This window comes from Triturus cristatus, chromosome 9, assembly GCF_964204655.1.
Source record: "Triturus cristatus chromosome 9, aTriCri1.1, whole genome shotgun sequence".
In the NCBI taxonomy this organism is placed as follows: domain Eukaryota; kingdom Metazoa; phylum Chordata; class Amphibia; order Caudata; family Salamandridae; genus Triturus; species Triturus cristatus.
The window spans coordinates 495,472,337-495,493,026 of record NC_140592.1 but is presented as its reverse complement, the minus strand read 5'-3'; the positions used below and the strand labels follow the sequence as shown (position 1 = coordinate 495,493,026).

The following is a 20,690-nucleotide window of genomic DNA, read 5'->3' as shown; positions in this document are numbered from 1 at the left end:
AACAAGGTTACAGGGACGTTGTAGTGAGCTTAAGATCTTACACACATAAAACCTTAGAAATTGGTCATGTGATCAAGGGCGGGATCGCCCGAAACGCGTAATGGCGGAGAATGGCTAAATAATAAATACTGCACGAGAAACATTGGGTCTGCGCTCGTTTGTTTTCGACTGAAGGAAAAGTGAAGGCGAGTGGTAGTGATATATATATATATATATATATATATATATATATATTCACTAAAAAAACAAGGTTACAGGGACGTTGTAGTGAGCTTAAGATCTTACACACATAAAACCTTAGAAATTCTGCCGATACAGTTATAGTTGCCACAAGAAACTATAACTCATGCGCCCCCGGAGTGCACAGTTTTCTCATCAATAATTTTACAGCCAGAGTTGCAGTGATACTATCAATGATGTCATAGAAGATGTCATGCCAGATGTAATATGTAGGGTAATAGCAGTGCATGGCGAGGGTGTTTGTTATAGTTACCTTAGGGCACAAGTTATAGTGACATATTTACAAACCCCTATCGCCATTCTGCAGCACTCATAGAAAGAGCAAAAAGCCATTAATGATTGTTTATGTCCAGCGAGGTGTCCCTTCCTGCACATAAACAATCATTGAATAATGATGATTTGCTACTTGTGCTGCAGAATGGAGCACACATAGGAGTAATAAATAGTGATTATGGATTGTTTAGGTGCAGGAAAAGACACCTTCCTGTATATAAACAATCATTCTCTGCAACCCACTATGGTGCAAGGGTGCCTGCGATGGCGATAGGCAGCTAATTTTAGCGCCAACTCTAGGGAAAACACAGAGACGCACCATATTGTAGTAAATTGGCGCAGCTCTGCATTATGAAAATGTTGGAGCACAGCGCTGCCAGATTTGGCACCGTACCGCGCTCCGACATTTTCTAGCAAATATGCCCCACGGTTTCTTGAAATAACTATGGCTATAACTGCCGAATTTCTATGGTTTTATGTGTGCAAAATATGAAACTAACTAGAACATCCTGTAACCTTTGTTTCTCTAGTGAATTTCGAAGTTTAAAAAAAATTCTATTTCCTAACTATAACATCCATGTAACCTTTCTTTTTTCAGTGAATTTCTAGGGTTTTTTAACGTTAAGTTATATTTATATACCATACCTTGATCCAATCGCCACCGACTGTGGCCAGGCCCTGTGACCAACCCCCGCATGCAACCATCCCTACACTGTGCACAGCCAGTTGGCGGTTGGCCAACCCCTGCTTGCAACCAACCCCAGGCTATGCACGGCCTTCGGCCATGCGCAGCGGGGGCTTGCGGCCAGACCCTGTGGCCAACCCCCCCAAAGCAGCCATCCCACAGGATCCCTCCACAGACTGTGTGGCCCCAGGGATCCCATCCCTGGGGCCAGGTGCACTTTTCAGGGGAGGAGGGCACAGGCCCCCGGTTTCTTTTGGTCCCTGGGACCCTCTCCCTGGGGCCCAGCAACATATTTCAGGGGGAGGGAGGTATGTGGCCCCCTCATCAGGCCGATTTCAACTCTATGGACCCAATCCCCCAGAGCCCGACACCATAGTTAGTAGGAAGGGGGCACGTGGCTCCCCTTCCGGGGCAGAAACTCCATCCCCCAGTGCTGGGTACAAATGTTTGGGGGAGGGGGCACATGGTCCCCTTCACTGGCCACTTTTGGCCCTGTGGATCCTTCCACTGTACATTTTGTGGGTGAGGGGGGCATGTACCCCCTCCCCTGGCCGATTTTGGCCCCGGTGGTCCCATTCCAGGGCCCTGGCACATTTAGTATGGGAAGGGGGCCATGTGCTATCATTCCCAGGCCGATTTCGGCTTCTGGGACCCCATCCGCCCCAGGGACCCCATCCCCGTGCGTCCAGAGGACACCATCTCAGCACATTTTGTGGAGGGGGCACGGGGCCTACTCCCTTGTCCAATTTCAGTCCCTGGGACCACCTCCCTGAGGCCCGGCTATATTGCAAAAAGGGGAAGGGGCCATGTAGCCTCCTCCCCAGGGCAATTTTGGCCCCGAGGACCACATCCTCTGGGGATCGGCCGTATTGGGATAGGGGTAGAGGGGTGCTCAGCCCCCCTACCCGTGCTGATATCAGCCCTTGGGGACCCATCCCCCAGGGCCCAGACAACAAAGGGTGGGCACTGTGGTGCCCACCCAGGCACTTAGCACACTATGCTTGGGGGCTGCGGGAGGAGCGCCAAGGCTCCATCAAAACCCCAGCTGGCTCCCTGCCTTCAGTGGGAGCCAGCATTGCTCAGGCCCACAGGGAGCAGCTAAAAATGCTGCTACCTTTGGGAAGGAGGAATCTTCTCATCTGTTTCCTTGCCCGCTTCATTGAGGTAAGGGAAACAGATGAAAAGACCTCTCCTAGAGTGTAGAAGCATTTTTCTTGCTCTTGCACGCTGGGAGTGGATTTGATGTTTGCTCTTGCTTGGCGGGAGTTTTGAAATTGCTCCCTCCAAGTGAGAGCAAACACAGGTTTCAACCTCTATGTCCCGGGGGTGGGCACCCCGGGACATAGCGTGAGACGGCTCTGGAGGATAGGGTCCCTAGGGCTATTAATGGGACAGGGAGTGGTGCCATGAGGCCCCCTTCCTTTAGTAGTTGTGGGCCGGGCCCCTTGGGATGGGATCCCCAGGGCCGAATTTGGCATGGGGAGGGGACCAAATACCCTCTTCCCCTTCTCACAATCATCCAGGCCCCAGGGGATGGGGTACCAGAGTGGACATTGGCTTGGAGAGTGGGCCACGCAAGCCCCACCCCCCAAATATATACATGATTGTTCCTGTGGGACCTGGCCCACACGGGTTGCTTTTAAAAAAAAAACATGCATGAAGGATCCTCTGCAAATACGCAGCAATTAAAAAGAAAAGTTTTGTGGCACCCAACTGCCAGGCCTAGGGGGGTCAATGTATTTCTACCCTGCCACTAGTAGTTTGTTTTTTACCTTTTTTCCTATGACTTGGGCAAAGTACCAAGTCCTAAGATGTTTGCCACCACTCCCTGGTTGAAGTGGTAGCAACTAATCGGATCTCAAAATGAGATCTGTCGGATCCGTGGACCCTCCACATCTATAGATATACCTAAGTCTTTTTTTTCTAAATTAATTCAAAACTACTGGACAGACATTCACCAAATTACAAAAAGCACTCTTTCTGGACCAAGGTCTATCTTTATGCCAAATTTGATGTAATTGTATTCAGCTGTTTGGCCTGTAATTGTGTCTAAAATTCCTATGGGAAATTGCAGGGGGAAAACACACTTTAGGACCCCCTCTTTTCTCACCCCAAAACTTTCCAAACAGCTAAAGTGACTGGCAAACTAGTTTTGAAAATGTTGTGAAGATTTGTCAAAGGGCACCAATTTTATAGCAAAACAAACCCTTTTCCTATGGAAACTAGGTTGTAACTATAGCTATGTACTGGCAACCGCCATCTATCTGTCTGTCTGTCTGTCTGTCTGTCTGTCTGTCTGTCTGTCTGTCTGTCTATCTATCTATCTACAGACACACAGGAGGTTTGATCAGCCCTCTTTACCCACTGGTCTTTAATGTGTCTTCCCATGTTGATTCCCTGGACTATGGAGTATCATGGTGCAGTGGGTCAGCCCCTGCTTCTGCTGGCTGTTTTGCACTGTGAATGACTGCATTTGTCACGATCACACAAGCACAGCCGCCTGTAAAAGAGTGCACTTTATATTTTTTATGCCTGTAAAACTTTCTTGCTTATTATATAGGGTGTAAAAAAAGATTGAAAGCTTGCCAGCTAGAATGAAACAAACATTTCTTAGTGCGGTGATGAACAGATTAAGTCAATGCTAGATACCAGAATGCCATTCCAGGTCACTTTAGGTCTAATGCTTCCAGGAGTGACTCCTCCATTAGGGTGGGGAAACGTCGCCCTGCTAACAAAAATGTTCGCCAGAAAAGTCCCAGAAATTGAAAAATAAAATGGTAATAACGTTCATTTATTACCATTTTATTTTTCACCAAACTGTCCCGAACCGAGTGTCAGGACAGGGCGGGGTAATTGCTGCAGCAGGGAGGAGTGGTGGGCTGTGCACTTAGTTTTAAAGTGCACATGTCTGGCTGGCTACCTTGCTATGGCTAGCCAGACATGAGCATTTTAAACCTCTCTAACCCAGCTGTCTTAGACAGTTGGGTTAGAGAAAGCACAGGCCTCCAGTGCTCTTGAGAGCGCAGAGAAAGACCACTCACTCCAATATTGGCACTTCTCTCATGCTGTTTACCAGCATATTAGTTGCTATTCTTCGGACAAACTCGGCTCATGGTCTCTTAAGGTAGAAAAGTTGATTTCTTGCTATGAGTGACGTACAGTGTCACTGCTCCGGCCCATTTTAGTATCTCGCAATTATCTACTAGAACCCACTCTGGTCGGATGGAACTTTTTACTTGCCCAATAGCGTAGAGGGAATAAACACAATTATCAAAATTACTGTCCACAAATTGCCATAATCAAGGACGCGAAACTTAATCTCTTGGCTCTCTGGCTTTTATTATCAGCATAAAGATTTGAAGATACAAAGTCCTCAATACGAGGCACAACAAGTACATAGGCACTAACACAAATGCTACTCTACGAAGAATCCGCATACGGCTAAAAATAATTAAAAGCACAATTTCTAAAAGCATGAGGTAGAAAACTACCAAGCCAATGTCGATATTAGGGACACTGGACCATACCATCTCTGTCCCTACTCTGTACTAGATGACATCCCTACTTAGCAATCCCCAAGACCCTCAATCGAGTAAAAGGTGTCAGAGTGAAACTTCCTAAGAAGTCTTCACTTAGAGAGCTTGATCTAAGTTGCCCCCTCTATCTCTTCGCCTAGCCTTCCTCTGCTCAGGGCCGCTCTGATCTGCCTCCACCCTCGGGGCGCTGTCCCTAATACAGATCCCCAAATTCCCAGAACACGCCCTTTGCGCCTCCTCTTCTGTGGGGTCGACTTTCAGTAATTTTCCACAGAGCGCTGTCCAGTTCCATCGTCCATCGCTTGGCCTTGAGTCCCAGACGCCATCCGCACTAGGAGTTACGATTGGCACATTCCAATGCACTCCCATGTCTGGCTTTTTCTACATAAGTCAATTTGTGAACAAAGAGCTTCTCTACTAACGAGCAACTGTCCTTGCACCTGGGGTGAGATCATGCAAGGCAGACATACTTCACATCTTTTAACTTGCAATTTACTACAGCCTAAAACCTCTACTGGAATAAATCCTTTTTGGCCTATTGCCCTTGGCTAACATAAGAAAATACCAGGTCTTTCGCCTCAACGATATATGCGAATTCTGGCCACTACTTCGGTTACACAAGCAGGCCTAAATCACAGTATTGACATTTACGTCTTTCTTTCATGTGTGGTCAAACTAAACAGTCTACAGACACGAATTCTAAGTTACACATTTCTAACACCACATTACTTTTCATGTAAGCTAAACTCTATACATTTCCCTAAACGTGTAAAATATGCTTGTACATAGCTAACACTTCTATTAAAATCGATATGGGTTATACAATTTTTAATACATTGCACACAAAATACCTGAGTATACATTTGATTATATGCGGGTGCCGACTAACAGTGAATATAACGCACCCCTACGATTTTCAACCTTCTAAGCGCTACATCATCACAATACCCCTAGTGACCGAACGAAATATTTTACTAACCACAAATTAAAGGGTGAAAAAGAAGTTGTTAATGTATTCTATTTACTCTTGGCTGGATACCTGTGTCTTCTGACTGTTCTTGATTTTGATGCAGAACACCCTATAGGGGACTTTTTGTTTTGTACATGAATGATCAAAGAAACATGTCTCACTTTCACTCTTAAAATGGATACACCTATTTGAAGTGTCAGACTACACTGTGACTATATCCCTGTGGATCGCCTTTGAACAAACTAACCTGAACAAGACATCACCAGTAGAATTCACGTTTTTTAATGTCAATCTACCTATTTTTGGTGCTTATCTTGGGCCGGCGCTTCTGTAAGGCCAGGTCAGGCATCAGCGCCTTGACGCCATCAAGTGGCGATGCCAATGTTACAACAATGTGCCTGATTTGTTTCTTATCAGCACCATGAATACTTCACCAGGTAAATACTAAAATGCTAAATTGCCTTTCACCTTTCCTGGGGTCAGCTGACACATCCTACCAAGCAACCCCATAATATGTGCACAGTATTCATCCTTTTCCAATCAGATCCAAAGACAGGAAGTGCGTGAACAATTCAGGCTTCTTTGTTTGAATGTTCACTTGTCGATAACGTGAAAAGTATGTTCTAGTTCGACCCCACCTCCATTGGCTCTAGATCTTATCAATTTATTCAATAAACTGAAACTTGCTAATTTACATAGTAGGACCACACTGCCAGGCAAGGAACACTCACATTCCATATGGTCACACTGAGAAAACAGACAGTCTTGCATCTCATACACACTGCACACCTACACCGCACTAAGATACACCGCAATATTCTGGACTATAAGTATAAATGCACTAATCGCAGGAGCCAACATCAACATTATCCAATATGAAATTGTTTATAACTCTATGACAAGAGTTTTTTTCACTGAATACTCTAAAGCTGAAATTACATGGCGGCTGGCATCAACCGGAAAAAGGGGGGGGGGCGTGTTCATATAAAAATATCAAAATAAACGGGCACACGCGTGCAAACAAACGTAAAATATATTTTTTAAATCTCTTACCTGACAACAGGACCTCCTGCTCTGGACCTCGTCGCACTGCAGCCTGGCCACCAGGAAACTCCCTTACCCAATCAGGGCGTTGCTTTCACCAGCATGAGAGCAGCTCTCTGATTGGTGGGGGTGGCCTACCTCGGGGCTCCCCAGCGCAATGGAGGCCTGCAGTTGCTCTTTGACAGCTGGGTTAGAGGTTTCAAAGTGCGCTTGTCTGGCTGGCTGTTGCAAGACGGCTGGCCAAAAGGCTATGCATATTTGAAAAGTACACGGGCAACCCACTCTTTTCTCAGTCCCTGCTGCTTTCATTCAGCGGCGACCCACCCCCGTACTGACGCACGTTCAGGGTGGGAGGATGTCAGGACGAAAAATAAAATGGTTATGATGAATTACCATTTTATTTTTCATCCTGGGGATCGGGGGCATGTAAGTGGGGTGAAGCTCCTCAGCTTCATTGGAGCAGCCACCCCTCTGAAGTTGTAACAGCAATATTTTCCTTCTCAGGATATTATGGGGAGAACTGAGGGGAGCTTCCTCCTCTACTTATGAATTTATGATCAAATTTAAACTATCACCACTAGTTAGATGATACAGCGGGATGTAGAAAAGCTGAGAGCGGCAGGCTGAACAGGAAGCAACACCGCACATACTGGATACTGCCATCTCCTGCAATGCCCATTTCATCTGGTGCCCAATTGACAACAGTTGAAAGTCTTTAAACAACCCTACAACTCACTAGTGTCCCAACAGTCCCTGGGCGAAACTGAAAAAAGTCTCCTCACCCAATTTTAGAATTTTTTTTTGTAACTTCAATTTCGCACAATATTGTGTGCATTTAATTCAGCTTTTAAAAATGAATTGCTTTCAAAATTATTTTTGGTTCACCAGCAACATTTTCCCCTCACAGTGGCCTCTGTGGAGCAGACACCAATGTAGGCTATGGTGAGGTCTTGACTGTGTTAAGCCCGTTCTAGACTAAGCTAGTTTTTGCAAGTGCTAGAACCAAGGCTTTAAGGTGCTCTGGAAGCCTCCTTCCTAAGTTTGATGTCTCTGTCCAGGTAATACTCATGGAACTACTGCAGTTGGTGCAACCCACATGTCCCTTCAAAGTTAAAAACCGCGGCACAAATTAAGCACTGTACAGTCACAGTCGTGCTTCCTATTGTAACAAGACCATCTGAACTTTTACTTCCTTTAAGGACCTGTTTGCCCTGCCAAGTGCCTCTCGCCTGTCTCTCCTCTCTTGGTCCTTCCCACTCTGTGGTCAGATGCCTAAGGCAGACTTTCTCACAGTGCATCTCCGCCTAGTTGGATGCTAAAATTCCGAGCAGGGCAGCTGCATCCACAAAGCTTCTTTCTCGTTTTCTCTCTTTTCCCAGCTCTTTTGCGTCTCTCCTGCCCCACCTCTGTGCTCTGAGGCAACCTGCGGTTGGTAAGAAGCTCTAAATCAATATTAAAGATAGAATATTTGAAATACTGTGCCTTCTAAACGATCCAAAATAGTGTTTTTGACAATAGTGGCAGCATAATAATACATGAATACATGATTAGCCCGAGTTTTACGTCGCCTCTCACATGCTCAGCTCTGCATGAAAGCAATTCTGCATGGCTTGCTGTGCTTAAAGACATTGTTGCCCATGGAAACAGTGGACATGATGTAAGTGGATGCCATTTTGTGGGGGTTAGAAGCAAAACACTATGACCTACATTGTCACGGACATTCTCTCTATTTTAGACCTAAATCAGGACTATGTAGTAACCACACTAAAGGCATAATACTGTCCATGTATCATGGTACAGTCAGAATGTGCAGCGCAAACCGGAAAGTTCATCCTCAGATGTTAGGTGACATCAAAGCGCTCTCGTCATTTGGCCTCAGGTATATGTATAAACTGTATGTATATGTTGGTGTTTGTATAGCAAACGTAGCTGTAGAGCAATGGAGCACTGTACATTATGCGGATGGCTGAGAGTGTATCCAAGAGATGATTCAAGGCCCTGTACATCAAGTAGGGATTTACATTTTTGAATCGGGCAGAAACATTGTTTCCCATTTTGCAATTACATTTCATAATATCAAAACTAAAGTTCATTTAGATATTGAATTACCCTTCGGATGGTTCAGCGGCAGGTTATTCTATATGGCCTTACATTATACAAATGCTCAGCTGGTTCGTGTATGAAAGCGACATTTCCCATTGTTGCCTGGCGTTCGCCAAGTCTTGTTCGTCCTCGGAAGGCAGGTTGTTGTTGGATACTTTTAGACCGAATTTGCCTCACCCTGACTGAAGCATGGCACACAAGAGACTCCCGGGAGGAGGGGGGCGTTATGTAATGGGGCTAATCAACAGAGTTATTGCTGACCTCACAACATGTCGCTTTAGTGAGGTGAAGACCTTTGATCAATGGAGATGAAGTAAAGCCCAATCTATCCTTTTTGGAGCTTTTATCATTCTGTTATACTGGCCATATTTTAGGAAGCCACCAATTATGCTGCTCCTCTCAGCTTCTGCCATAAACTGTCGGACCATATTACCCCCAAAATCCACTGGCACCCTATCAAGCACCGGGTCGAATTAAAAACCCTTTATCATGAACAAAAAATCATAAAAGTCTAAGTCGATACTCAGGGAAGTACATCTTTTTTTAGGATGATCTACCTGCTTACATTTTTGTACTCTGTGGATGTTTTTGCTGCTGCACAGGTCTGTGAGTGGGTCACTGCTGTTCCGTAGCAATGCACTGTCCATTTTCTGTCCGATGGAGGTCCTCCCCTAAGGGCCGGGACATCCAGTGGGCCGATCTGTGGCTATGGCTAACACTGAGGACTGTCAGGATGTCTAGACTGGAAATTGGAAAAACTCCCTGTTGGACAGCTGTTGGCCTGTAGCGGGACGTGTGTGCTTTGGAGGGACAATCGACCATTATGAAGTTAAGCAACGCAAAGCTATGCTTCACCCCATGAGAACTAGGCAAACTTAGCCTGACTTAGTAGAGTGGAATTTTTCCCAATTTTGCCGGAAAGTTCAAATCTTCGCCAGCCATACTAACCTTTCTTCCTCTGTGTAAATCATGATCTTTTTTTTTTGGTGTCCTTAGTAACATAGCTCCTTCACATCCCCATGAAAAGCATTCTAACTATGTTGGAGGCAGCATGAGCGTTTGTCACACAAGAAATACAATGAAAGATTTGTAACGGCTGGAGGCTGAATGAAGAAAAGGGAGAGTATTGTAAGGAGAGAGGAATAAGTTAGAGCAGTATAGAAGAGAGATGGACAAATCAGTAAAAGAGAGAGCTAAGGAGGGATAATATAGATTTCAGTGGCGTGAGAGCTCCAGTGTTAACTGGTGGGGTTCCTGCCTGGCCAACCATGCAGTTCCTCCATCGGAAACATGGCAGTAGCCACGCCCCTTTTAAGGCGAGGCTACAACTCTGATTTTTCATTCCCAGTGACTTCCTGGGAAAGAAAATATAGAAATGTCCTTGAAAAACTCCCTGTGTGACAGGGACATTTTTCTTTTGCTTTTAGCAACTGCTGAGAACTAAAAGAGAATGCAGAGCAGGCCGAAAAAACATGGTGCCCACATGGCATTCAACAGTGATTAATGTGCATTGGCTGAACTCTAGATATGGCGGGTGGTCCTCAGCTGTGAGAGGAGAGGCAAAGACCCATTCCAACCGGCTCGCTTTCGGGTGACCTACCAAGCATTACAGGCGTGCCTACAAGACTAAGTTACGTTTTCTGACTAAGGAATGGTAGGTAGGATTCTTTATCTGTGTTTTAGACTTCTGTCTGTGCTTTTCATATCTTGCATTAGCCAGGATGTTTTAATTTTACTTAAATTATATGTATATTATACTTAATTAAACAGGACTGCCAGACTCGTGGGGGCATAGCAGTAGTGATCTCCCAACTTACAATAAGGGTGGTCGGACGGCGATTGCCCCTGCCGCAGCTGCGAGGGAACTGCAGTTTCCTGGAAATGTTTTGGAGGTGTAGATGCAGTAATATGCTTGATGGGACCACTGTGGTACAGCCAAGAAGATTACAAGTTTTCTCTCCGCTATGGTTTTCATGGTTGAGAGGAAACAAATGGGGCCCTACAGGGCCCCCTGGTGCCTCACGCCCTGTGGATGCACACAGGGGGGCACAGCATGTGCCCCCTGTGTGCATGCACACTAGTTCCTGCATGGAATGGACTTTACAGTCCATTCCATGCAGAAACAGTTTTTGGCATTACGATTGCAGCACCCATTTTCTGAGGCACCTCCATGGCAACGCCAAACACCAGCCCGCCAGACAGGTGTAAACTCCTAATCCAGCAGGCGGCCTGACCACGGGTTTAGCAGTGCAGTGGTGGGGCGGACCCGGCACCGCACTGTCAAACTCACAATCAGGCCAATACTGATTTGTCCAGAATCTCAGAATGTTGAGCCCACGTCCTTGAACATGATTATCGAGGTCCAATGTGGGCAGGTCCTCTCTTCAGTGTTACCTTGGCCACCAGTCAGTCAGTGTGCACCACTTCATCATTACTATTACTTATAGGTACCTCTATAGGCACCTATAGAGAACAGAGTGCTGAACATGGATGGGAGCCCTGAAGTATGATTCAGGATCGTTTCCAATGAGGCCGGATAGATGAGTCATGACTCCTCCTGTGTAGATACGTAGTGTCTCTGAAGAGATTCTTTCGAAATTACAAAGTTTTGGGACAGTTCTCTTACTGATAAGATTGTTGTTCCAGATTCAGGTTGCGTAAATGGAGAAGGCCAGCCTTTTAGTTTTTCCTCTCCAGTCAGCAAAAAATTGAGTCAAATACAAACACTTAAGATGCGATTTCTTCTTTTTGTTGCCTGTAAGTGGAATAGGGTTCAAGCTGTGTCCTTAAAGCGATGCGCAAGAATCATAAAGGAATATAGTTCACCAGAAAAGCCCTAAGAGAGACAGAACGAGACAAAACAGACAACAGATAAACTAAAGTAGAAACAACAGACAGCAGTGGAGAAAGTAGATGTGGGAAATGTTGAGGATAAGCAGGCAAAAACTAAGGATGGAAGGATGAGAAATTGCAAATATTTGTGAGAAAAATAGGAGAAAGGGAATGTAAGGAATGAGAGAAAGGGAGAGAAGTGTAGAAAGAGGGCAGTTATGTAGGAACATAAGATGATCATATTGAACGGCGCAGACAGATGTTTGGGATATTGGAATCATGAGAGTTACAAGGAAGGTGAATTTTTAGGTCAGAAGAAGCAAATCCTTTAGGAGACTCCCCATGCAGTTCTAAAAGTGACAGTAGCTAGTGATTTTTTTAAATACGTTTCTATATATATATTTTTTAATGTACGAAGTACCACGGTAAGGTATTTGGGAATATCACAATACTTGAAATACATTTTTAAAAAAGGATAAAAAATTTAAAAATACACTGTACTCCCCTATATTTTACTAATATAGTGTACTATAGTGTATTTTCTATTTTTTTATAACATATTTTATTAAATTTCCACAGTACCGCTCGGGCGAGAGCCTGACTTAATTCACTTGATAACAAAATATCAAAGGGATAGCCGCATTGGAAATATCAATGGGTACGGTTTGTTTACAAAACAAAAGAAAACAAACTAAGAACTGTACGCAGACTTCCCCACACCCCCCACAATGGCGAGCAAAATTCAATACACACATATGACCAAGAAAAAGAAGTGGTATATCATACATTTGGGCTCACAAACTTCTCATGAGACTGTTTCTATGGGGATTGTGAAGGAAAAGGAGGGAGATCAATGCCACGGTATGCGGCCCACCAAGACCATATCTTTCTATGTTTTTGGGGGTAGCCCCTCGCTTAAAACACAGCCATTTCCGCACCCATACATTTATCCAGCTCTTGTCGCCACTTCCCTATCATCGGTGGCGAAGTTCCCTTCCACAACTGGGCTATGTCTTGTTTGGCAATAGTAAGGGCAAAAAACAGTAGGTGTTGCTTAGGATTTTCTATTATTAACCAATTTTAATTTTCACAAAAAAGTCTACAGTGTACAATGGTAATACCTAAAAATAACCACATTACTTATTTATTTTTTTAAGTACAGTTCTCCATAAACTACTGAAAAAATATAGAAAATTATAAATAAATGTCTCTACCTATTAACACCTTAATAAAGTGCGCATAAGTAGACAACAATAAAACCAACTACTTACCTATATTTAAAAACCTAAGCCAGAAAGCAGCGACACAGAATGCAGCAAAATGCAGAACTCAGACAGACTGTGCTGAAAACGGCATGGCTGCGTTTTATGTGTTATAAAGATAGCCATTAGTCAATCACCTACTGCCTTATCATGCTTATGCACCACAGTATACTGCAACCCTACCCCTGTATACCAAGGCGCAATATACAATTAAATATTTGCAACTTACAGATTTAACATTCCTTACAGTATTTACTCATACTACCACAAATTACCATTTACACCTAATGCATTTTCTTGTGAAATTAATTTATAACTGTTCACACACTTTCTTGCTACCTCTGTTACAATTACCACACTCCACTGTAAGCCAGGCCACTCTATGCCACTCCACCCTACGCTGTTACACTCTAGGACACACTGTCACTCCACTATTCAACACTCCACTCTATGCTAATTCACTGTATGCCACTCCACTCTACTCTGTCACTCCACTCTACACCACTACACAGTACTCTAGTGCACTCTATGCCACTCCATTTTATGACACTCCAGTGTACCCCAGTCCACTGTACGCTCCTCTACTCTATGATATTCAACAGTATGCCATTCGACTGTAGGGAACTCCACTCTGACACTACAATACTTACTCAATCAATCAATCAATCAAAGCATTTGTATAGCGCACTACTCACCCGGAGGGTCTCAAGGCGCTTGGGGCGGGGGGGGGTTCAGCTACTGCTCGAACAGCCAGGTCTTGAGCTGTTTCCTGAAGGCGAGGTGGTCTTGGGTCAGGCGGAGGTGGGTCGGGAGGGAGTTCCAGGTCTTGGCGGCCAGGTAGGAGAAGGACCTTCCTCCTGTGGTGGCTCTTCGGATGCGGGGGATGGCGGCGAGGGCGTGGTTGGTCGATCGAAGCTGGCGTGTGGGGGTGTAGAAGTTGAGGCGGCTGTTGAGGTATCTTGGGCCTTGGTTGTGTAGGGCTTTGTGTGCGTGGGTGAGGAGACGGAAGGAGATTCTCTTGTTGACCGGGAGCCAGTGTAGGTCTCTCAGGTGTCCGGAAATGTGGCTGTGTCGGGGGATGTCGAGGATGAGTCTTGCTGAGGCGTTCTGGATCCGCTGGAGTCTCCTCTGGAGTTTGGCGGTGGTTCCGGCGTAGAGGGAGTTGCCGTAGTCCAGGCGGCTGGTGACGAGGGCCTGGGTGATCGTCTTCCTGGTCTCGGTGGGGATCCACCGGAAGATCTTACGTAGCATGCGCAGGATGTTGAAGCACGACGAGGAGACGGCGTTGACTTGTCTGGTCATGGAGAGGGAGGAGTCCAGGATGAAGCCCAGGTTGCGTGCGTGGTCTGCGGGTTTGGGTGCGCTGCCCAAGGCGGTAGGCCACCAGGAGTTGTCCCAGGCGGAGGGTGAAGAGCCCAGGATGAGGACTTCCGTCTTGTCTGAGTTCAGTTTCAGGTGGCTGTTCATCATCCACTCGGCTACGTCTGTCATCCCTTGGTGTAGGTTGGCTCTGGCGGTGGCGGGGTCGTTGGTGAGGGAGAGGATCAGCTGGGTGTCGTCGTCGTAAGAGATGATGTTGAGGTTGTGTTGGCGTGCGATGGCCGCGAGGGGGCTCATGTAGACATTGAAGAGGGTGGGGCTGAGCGAGGAACCCTGAGGGATGCCGCTGATGACTTTGGTGGCTTCTGATCTGAACGGGGGGAAGCGGACTCTCTGTGTCCTTCCGGCGAGGAAGGAGATGATCCATTCTAGTGCCTTCTCTTGGATTCCGACGTTGCTGAGGCGCTGCACTAGGGTGCAGTGGCAGACAGTGTCGAATGCCGCGGAGAGGTCCAGGAGGATGAGGCCGCAGTTTCCCCGTTGTCGAGCAGGGTTCGGATGTCATCGGTGGCTGCGATGAGGGCGGTCTCGGTGCTGTGGTTGGCCCGGAAGCCGGACTGCGAGAGGTCGAGGGATCCGTTCGTCTCGAGGAAGGCGGCCAGCTATTTGTTGACGGTCTTCTCGATGACTTTGGCCGGAAACGGGAGAAGCGAGATGGGGCGGTAGTTTTTGAGTTCGGTGGGGTCTGCTGATGGTTTCTTTAGTAGAGCGCTGAGTTTGGCGTGCTTCCAGCTCTCTGGGAAGGTAGCGGTGTCGAAGGAGGTGTTGATGATGTCCCGCAGGTGGGGTGCGATGACAGCGTCGGCTTTGTTGAAGACTTGGTGAGGGCAGGGGTCGTTGGGGATCCGGAGTGGATGGAGTTCATAGTGCGGATGGTGTCTTCGGTGGTGATCGTGGTCCAGGCGCGGAGGGTGGTGGTGGGGGTCGTTGGTGCGGTCATAGGGTGCATCGGTTGTGTGCTGAAGCTGTTGTGTATGTCTGCGATCTTGTTGTAGAAGTAGGAGTCGAGGGAGTTGCAGAGGTCTTGTGATGGGGGGGATGTTGTTGCTTCCGGCGTTGAGATTGGAGAGCTCTTTGACGATGTTGAAGAGTTCCTTGCTGTTGTGTGCTTTGTTGTCCAGTCGTTCCTCGAATGCGGTTCTCTTGGTGGTATGGATCAGTTGGTGGTGTTTTCGGGTTGCGAGCTTGACGTTGGTCATGTTGTCTGGTGTAGGGTCTCTGAGCCAGGCTCGCTCGAGGGCACTGCAGTTCTTCTTGGAGCTCTTGAGTTCGTCGGTGAACCACGGTGCTTTCTTACTGCCGGGTCTGCTGGGCGGGGTCCTCAGTGGGGCGAGGTCGTCTGCGCAGTTGCTGATCCACTTCGTGAGGTTGTTGGCGGCCTGGCTGGGGTTCGCAGAGCTGGCGGGGGGATCTTGGCTCAGGGCTGGGGCGAGCTGGTCGGCTGTGATCTTGTTCCAGTTTCTGCGTGCGACCTGCTGCTGGTGGTGGTGGATCGTGTTCTTTCTGAAGCTGAAGTGGACGCAGCTGTGGTCTTTCCAGTGGAGTCCGGTGGCGTGGCTGAAGGCGATGTGCTTGCTGGATGAGAAGATGGGGTTGAGTGTGTGTCCGGCGTAGTGGGTGGGGGAGGTCCCCAGCTGCTTGAGACCGAGGTTGTCGAGGTTGTCCAGCAGGGTGGTGGTGTTGCGGTCGTTGTTGTTCTCCAGGTGAAAGTTGAGGTCCCCGAGGAGGATATAGTCAGCGGAGGGGAGGGCGTGCGGGCTGATGAAGTCGGCGATGTCTTCGTACTCCATATAGATTGGTCAATGCAGGTCCAAAACTCCTCCCCAGCAATTGAGATTTACAAAGTGCAGGCTTTAAGAACTGTTTTGTATGGCTCTGACATTTGGGGTCACGTTAAGTGCAATATTCTTTCAGTCACGGAAAATAGATTCATTAGGTCCCTTTTTGACCCTTCCTATGAGTTTGCCTTTGACTCTATTGCACCTCGATTTGGCTTTTAGAATAATCGCCAAGAAAATTGAGCTTATGCCAGTGGTATACTGACATAGACATGGAACTTCGCCGGCTCTGGATTTACTATGCCTTTCTGTCATTCAATAAACACCATGGCTACTGTATGCTAATATTATACCCAGGCGTGGTGGTTAATACTAAGGGGCTGATTAGCATGGCGGGCGGACTTTGTCCGCCCGCCATAGCCCCGAGAAATGGGACCGCCCGCTATGCATGTGGCGGTCCGCATGTGAAATTAGGATGCGCCCACCACACTGGCGGGCGCATCCCGCATTTTTAACATTGCGGCGGGCGGTGCTTTCAGCAGCACCCACCGCAATGTCAAAAATGCATGTTGTGCATTTGCATGCACAACGTGGCAGGCACTGTGCGGTGCCTGCCATGTTGTGCATGCAAAGGTAGGGGGGTACCATAGGTACCCCCCATGTGCCCCATGTGTTTGGTATTTAAGAAAATGCCGGTGGGAGAGACCAAATGATCATTTTTATGGTTCACTGTTATCTTGCATTGCCTTTGGGCTTAAAAAGATCTACTGTCCTGGGTCATTACGTGGGCTTCAGAAGTTTCAAAAAATCTTGCACTTTGGCATAATAGTTATGCTAATTAAATGGAAAATTGTATTTTTAACTGTGATGGTTTATTGCTATTTTGCACTAGAAGAGTTAGAAGATCTTGAATTTTAGGCCAACAGTTGCACTGGTTTAAAGGAAAATTGCACTTTAACTCCCATGGCTTATTGCTGCATTGCACACATTATTGGATATTTAAGTCCCAAAATCGTGGGTCCTTTTTATGGGTATTAGATGATTTTATATTGTGTTTGGGTAATTTGTTTGATGTTTTGCACTGTAAAATTGGGACCCATGTGTGCAATGTTTTGTACTTTGAAGGTTTACGTGGCATATGGATATTGTTTGACTGGTTTTATTGTGCTTTTTTGTATCTGTGCTTTTATGATCTTGACCGATTGAAATAAAGGGCCTGAGTTAGTTGTTGGCAGGCACAGCGCCAACCTTTTGCAGCGGCGGTTGGGAAAACGCTGACAAGGAGGTGGCATCCCGACCGCTGTATTATGATAACAACTTGGGCTGGCGGTGCATCTGTGGCGAAGTCAAGGCAGCGGCATGCTACAGCTCTAGTTAAGAGCCGCAGCCAATGGCAGCCATGCTGATAAGCATCTGGGCAGTCGGACAAACTATTTCCCTGCAGCACAGTCTGCAGGAGTTACAGTGCGCACAACCGTGCAGATGGCATGGGGGTACGCATAGGAGTCACCATGAACATGTCTTCAGGGCCCACTCGCACTGGAGACATGTTTTCAATCCCAAAATCCGCCTTTCCACCATTTCTTTTCATGGCAATGTACTCGCCATGAAAAGGTCAGCGGAGAGACCGGTAGTAACCCTGACGGCAGTGCCCATGCTGGCACCGCCACCATTGACTGCCACTCTCCCCACCGCCTCCACCACAGGAGCTCAGATCTTGGCGGGGTTGGCGGTCTGGAGACTGTCAGATGGCGGTCTCACTGCCCACATCTTAATCAGGCGGTGGGACCACCAGGTATGCAGGCAGTCAGACTGCCAAAAAGCGACGGTGGTCCCAGGACCGCCATTACCTAAATCAGGCCCAAAGTCTTGATGATGATGAATACACTGTGCATAGAGGTACGCAAGTAATAATAATTTGAAGATGTTGTAGTTTAAGTTTTGTTTGTAGATAACAAATAAATAAAGTGATATTAATTGAGAGGTGGCGCATAAATTATACATTTAAGGTATATCTATAACCTAAGAATTTGTAACGTTTGTGTATTTCATGTTTGGTTCGTATAGAAACAATAAGTACAGTTTTCCTAACTATAACAAAGGTTTAACCGTTGTTTTTTTTTTATTGATTTTATATATATATATATATATATATATATATATATTTATTTATTTAAAGTGCAGATGCCCAGAGTTTTTCCTAGAAGCACCTTGACATGCGCTGAAGAATGTCATGGTTGCCAAATACCAATTCGGCCTTGTCATGATTCCACCTTAGTCTTTTTCTTTCACCATGTTAAAATTCCTGTTTCTTTATACCACTTTTGTAGGTTCGTTTTCATGTATGCTTTCTCCCTTTTTTCCTGTTTACCTTTATCTCTCTTCCTTCTTCTTGCCCCATTTTCTACCTTTCTCATTCCTGATCTGATTCAAAGTCCGAAGATGAAAAATAAGTCCCAGTCCCTAAAAAAAGTGCGTTGGCATCCACCACCATCCAACCCGGAGTACAAATTAAGCTCTGCTTAGCACCTGGAGCTTCCATTATCACCTCTTCAGTTGAATTCTGAACATGACTTAACTGACATAGTTACTGCAGAGATTCTTGCCTGTCGGCTACCGTGGCTACTTGGTGGCCACCATAATCAAAATAAGTATGAACATGCGGCAGAGCGACATTTGTTCCATGCCCTCCCTCTTCTATCCAAATCCTTTGCACTTAGTCCCTGAATCACATGCCTCGCTTTTGCTTACCATGGGGATGTCCACCCTGCCCCCATAGGATATCCCCTACCCGAGTCCAGCTCTGTGGACACCAGTTTTTACTGTGGAAAGAAATGAGAAATATTGCTATTGTCAGGACGAACACCGCGCTGCTTTATCACCATTATGGCTGCGCCAAGGTACCTGGGGCTGCTGTAATAAGGTGTCACAGAGGATTTAGCGGCAGAGAGGAGAAGGTGCTGAGGCTGCCGCTAGGAGGGAGGAAAACTGGTGCAGGGGAGGTAGATGGAGGAGAAATCTTCAGTGCTGCTGGTACACACTTATCGTTCATGGCCTGGCTCAGACTAGATGGGAGAGCATTACGCGGGTGTACCGTGTGGTAACCTGCAGGAGACCCCACTTCTCATATCCTGGAAACACACTCCCACCGCTCCTGCAGGTTATTGCAGTGGCCCTTACACATTGTCCCTCTACATCATGTTCACAGGCAAGGTATGCACCTAGGGACAAAACGTATGCTTCACATGATGCATATTATGTACACTCAAAGTACAGGTATTGTTTGTAAGCACATGGAAATGTATCCCAGATCATGATGATCAATATAGGTAAATTCAATTAGGTCATGAAATGTGTTTCGCGTGTTATTGGAAGCACATGTGGTATTATATGTATGGACCTATTCTGAAATGTAGGCACAATTGTAATAGTTGGGAGTAAGACATTGCAATAAAGATTAGAAATTACCAAAAGGCATTTTTGAGGCATTTAATTAAGAGCTATTTCTGCTGTCTAAGGAATTCGTTTTATACAATCTGGGAGGCCTGAGAATTGGGTCAGGCTGTCGGAGACCCGAGGTTCTCGAGTGTGTTTGACCTGATGGGTAGCTCTGTTGAATCAAGACTGAGCCTTTAACAGCTGTATGAGCCGGATTGTACATCGTGTGTGTGTTTTTTTGTGTGTGTATGAGAGAAAGATAGAGAGGAAGAGAGAAATAAGGTATAAGGTAGGCAGTGCTGATTGAGACCTGATTTGTTAGATTGTCTGTATTTCAGATAACAAAAAAAATCGTCCTACAAAAATAGAAACTGAACAAAATCAACTACCATAATATTTTGAAGGTAAGTATACAGATGAAACCATAGATTTACTCGATATGCACGTATCTTAAAGGTAAGGTCATCCTGTGTAGCTGTAGAGCTAAGAATATTAACTCTGTATTTACTTTACCTTCACAAGTATGTGACAGTCGATATTCTGGCTAAAACAGTTTTGTAGGACTCTATTTCAGACTCCATATATCGGTAACACACCTTTACATCAGGGTATCTGAGGATAGGTCTGCTGTTTGAAGGGGTGGCTCTATATGACTTGTGTTCCATGGTAAAGCCCATCTGTCTGAGTCTGTACTATCTATATTAACTGAGGGATACTCCTGTAGTCTTTGAGGTCCAATCGCTACGCACCAGCATGTTGCAGGAAGAAACGCCTCGAAAGGACTTCTCTGCATGTATTCCACTCAAGGGGCAGTCACGTGATTGTCCACGCCATGGACAATAGGAAAAGTGAATATGTGTTTGCTGTTGGTGTGGACCTGGCACCGAAAGAGCTGAGGAGCTTTGGGTGGCTTCACAGGACATGCATCTTGGACAGCTCGTTTTGATGCACTCAGACCTCTTATGTCTGGTCACCTCAATGTATCCCACTAAGCAGTACACAAGTTCGTGTACATTTAAGGATTAGGACTAGCCTTCTTTGGAGCTCCAAAATGGATGCCTCGGGAGACCCCCTGGTACCCTCGCTGCCCTCGGCTGATGGCTGGTTAACATGATCAAAGGTTCCTGTGGTGAAGGATGCAGGCAGGTC

General features: G+C 46.2%; 1 protein-coding gene across 2 annotated transcripts in view; it reads left to right on the top strand.

The window, feature by feature from the left end:
- NRXN2 (neurexin 2) overlaps positions 1-20,690 on the top strand; it is a 2,164,206-nt gene that overhangs the window by 574,974 nt on the left and 1,568,542 nt on the right. The gene's annotated exons all lie outside the window — the stretch shown is intronic.